The following is a 4202-nucleotide window of genomic DNA, read 5'->3' on the forward strand; positions in this document are numbered from 1 at the left end:
AATCCAACTGGTGGTCTTTCAGTGTGGCTTCTTTCCTTTGTTCGATGTTGATTGTTCATTGAACTGCTGAAATTCTTGATGCAGGAAGACGTACACAGGCGCTGGATCTGAAGAAGGGTCTCGTTCTGAAACGTCGCCCATTCCTTCTCTCCAGAGATGCTGCCTGTCCCGCTGAGTTACTCCAGCTTTTTGTGTCTATCTTCGGTTTAAACAAACATCTGCAGTTCCTTCTTGCACTCTCGATGACGGAACTTGTTTCACTTCCAATAATTGGAAATTGCGCAATTAGTTTTTTAGATCCGCTCTGCAGGCGCAGCGGCGTTTAGTTTCGAGGTGCACGGAGAGAAGATGGAACCTGCAAACAAGCGGCAGAAAACGTTGAGGACCGCTTTGGTGAAAGGGATCAGTGAGGGCGTCATTGGTGATCTAATGGATGCAATGCTGGAGGCAGAAGTGATAAACACCTCTGAATTTGAAGTGATTGATCAATCAAATCAAACACCCAAAAACAAGGCTAGACGCCTTATTGATACGGTGTGGGGAAAGGGACCTCGTGCCATTGAAAAACTAATTCAGAGTCTGAATAATGCAGATCCAGAGCTGTGCTGCAATCTGGGCATTTCCTCGAAGGAGAACAAACTTGTCCCAACCACTCCACCAGCACCAGTGATGAAACCGGCCGCCCGCAAGGCAAAGAAGAAACCGGCCGCCCTCAAGACAGAGATGAAGCCGGCCGCCCACAAGGCAGAGATGGCAGAAGGGAAAATCTGAAGTGTCAGTATTACAGTATAGCAAAGGGGATTACAGAGGCATGAGGCAGGAGCTGGCCAAAATTGACTGGAAGGAGGCCCTAGCAGGGAAGACGGTAGAACAGCAATGGCAGGTATTCCTGGGAATAATGCAGAGGTTGCAGGATCAATTTATCCCAAAGAGGCGGAAAGACTCTAAGGGGAATAAGAGACACCTGTGGCTGACAAGGGAAGTCAAGGACAGCATAAAAATTAAGGAGAGGAAGTATAACATAGCAAAGAAGAGTGGGAAGACAGAGGATTGGGACTCTTTTAAAGAGCAACAAAAGTTAACTAAAAAGGCAATACGGGGAGAAAAGATGAGGTACGAGGGTAAACTAGCCAATAATATAAAGGAGGATAGCAAAAGTTTTTTTAGGTACGTGAAGAGGAAAAAAATAATCACGGCAAATGTGGGTCCCTTGAAGACAGAAGCAGGGGAATTTATTATGGGGAACAAAGAAATGGCAGACGAGTTAAACCGTTACTTTGGATCTGTCTTCACTGAGGAAGATACACACAATCTCCCAAATGTTCTAGGGTCCGGAGAACCTAGGGTGATGGAGGAACTGAAGGAAATCCACATTAGGCAGGAAATGGTTTTGGGTAGACTGATGGGACTGAAGGCTGATAAATCCCCAGGGCCTGATGGTCTGCATCCCAGGGTACTTAAGGAGGTGGCTCTAGAAATAGTGGAAGCATTGGAGATCATTTTTCAATGTTCTATAGATTCAGGATCAGTTCCTGTGGATTGGAGGATAGCAAATGTTATCCCACTTTTTAAGAAAGGAGGGAGAGAGAAAACGGGTAATTATAGACCAGTTAGTCTGACATCAGTGGTGGGGAAGATGCTGGAGTCAATTATAAAAGACGAAATTGCTGAGCATTTGGATAGCAGTAACAGGATCATTCCGAGTCAGCATGGATTTACGAAGGGGAAATCATGCTTGACAAATCTACTGGAATTTTTTGAGGATGTAACTAGGAAAATTGACAGGGGAGAGTCAGTGGATGTGGTGTACCTCGACTTTCAGAAAGCCTACGACAAGGTCCCACATAGGAGATTAGTGGGCAAAATTAGAGCACATGGTATTGGGGGTAGGGTACTGACATGGATAGAAAATTGGTTGACAGACAGAAAGCAAAGAGTGGGGATAAATGGGTCCCTTTCGGAATGGCAGGCAGTGACCAGTGGGGTACCGCAAGGTTCGGTGCTGGGACCCCAGCTATTTACGATATACATTAATGACTTAGATGAAGGGATTAAAAGTACCATTAGCAAATTTGCAGATGATACTAAGCTGGGGGGTAGTGTGAATTGTGAGGAAGATGCAATAAGGCTGCAGGGTGACTTGGACAGGTTGTGTGAGTGGGCGGATACATGGCAGATGCAGTTTAATGTAGATAAGTGTGAGGTTATCCACTTTGGAAGTAAGAATAGAAAGGCAGATTATTATCTGAATGGTGTCAAGTTAGGAAGAGGGGATGTTCAACGAGATCTGGGTGTCCTAGTGCATCAGTCACTGAAAGGAAGCATGCAGGTACAGCAGGCAGTGAAGAAAGCCAATGGAATGTTGGCCTTTATAACAAGAGGAGTTGAGTATAGGAGCAAAGAGGTCCTTCTAGGCAGAGACGAAGCCGGCCGCCCTCAAGGCAGAGATGAAGCCGGCCGCCCTCAAGGCAGAGATGAAGCCGGCCGCCCTCAAGGCAGGAGCCCAGACGGCCAGAGTGCCGAAGGCCTCCTCCAGCCGCCGCCTGTAACTGGAAACCGCGGAGCCCGGCCCCCTTGCTCGCCTCACGACCACCGCACGGAGAGAAGGGAGTCGACGACGACGACGACGGACGCGAGGAACAAGGGCCGGGGGGGGGGGGGGGGGGGGCGGTGGGCCGCGTTGACGGGGGAGACGGTTGGAAGCCCGGCCGGATCGGACGCCACTCGTGAAGCCGGAGCGCGCCAACTCGACTTTGAAAATGGCGCCAAAACCCCGCCACAGCGGACTATTTCTATTCACGTTGTACTTAATCGGGAGATTGTGCTTGGATATTGTAATACTTTACTGAACTGTATAGAAAAAAAAAATTTCACTGTATGTACGGCAATATTGGAATCTGTAATTTGCACTTTGTTGAATCGTTCGGAAGAAAGCACAACATCGGGTCGGAGCTGCCAAAGGGAGAGGGCTCAACGATGAAGTCCGATGGCAGACCAGCCTGGGGAAGCTCACTTTAGAATTACTGGTCTCCTATTAATGCTACCTCTATATTGCATCTAGTATTATGGGGTAAGCATGAAGAAGGAATAAGATTGGACGTTATTGCCTTCCATCACAGTTATTAAGCTTTTGGGAAGATTGCCCATTTCCTGCATAAAAACACAGTTTTAATATTAGAACCTCTTGCAGTAATTTACAAGCCTGATTCAACTTGTATGTAGGTTAATTGACTGGGTATATGTGAAAAATTGTCCCTAGTGTGTGTAGGATAGTGTTAGTGTGCGGGGATCACTGGGCGGTGCGGACTTGGTGGGCCGAAAAGGCCTGTTTCCGCGCTGTATCTGAAATATGAAAAAAAAAAAAAAAAAAATGAAACTAAATTTTAATCAACAATAAGTAAAAACCGTATCACCTAATATTCCATTTGTCAAAATGTTATTTTTGATATAAATCTTGTCTGCGTTCTATTCAAGTAAATCTGTGTTAAATGCTTCCACCACTGCCCAAGGAAGACTGCTGTGGCCCTTAGCAGAATTTTTAACGGTGTTTCCACTTCTGCTAAGAGAGTGGTTGCCTCACAATGCTGGAGGGATCTTCACCTTCAATGCAGACAGCTCCTCTATCTTGAACTTTGGCACATGCCAATGTGATCTTATCATTGGGGAAAGAGGAATTGGGTTGTTGTAATGTCAACATCATCTAGTTCCATACAAATCCAGCACAGTGGCACAGCAGTAAAGTTGCTGCCTTACAGGCACAGGGACCCGTGTTCAATCCTGCCTACGGGTGCAGTCCTTACGGAGTTTGTACGTTCTCCCCGTGACCTGCGTGGGTTTTCTCCAGGATCTCCGGTTTCGTATAGGTTTGTAGGCTAATAGGCTTGGTATAATTGTAAATTGTCCCTAGTGGGTGTAGAATAGTGTTAGTGTGCAGGGATCACTGGTCGGCGATGACTCAGTGGGCCGAGGGACTGTTTCTAATCTTAAACTAAACTAAAACCCAGGCAGACTTGAAGCTAACAAGTGGATTTATCAAGGTATTTGAAAGGCAAAGTTATATTAATGTATAAACTTGTACGTCTTGGAGTGTGGGAAGAAACCGGAGCACTCGGGGAAACCCCCATGCAGTCATGGGGAGAACGTGTAAACTCTGTACAGACAGCACCCTAGTCGATCGAACTTGGGTCTCTGGCACTGTAAGG

The sequence above is a fragment of the Rhinoraja longicauda genome, chromosome 27 (genome assembly GCF_053455715.1).
Source record: "Rhinoraja longicauda isolate Sanriku21f chromosome 27, sRhiLon1.1, whole genome shotgun sequence".
In the NCBI taxonomy this organism is placed as follows: domain Eukaryota; kingdom Metazoa; phylum Chordata; class Chondrichthyes; order Rajiformes; family Arhynchobatidae; genus Rhinoraja; species Rhinoraja longicauda.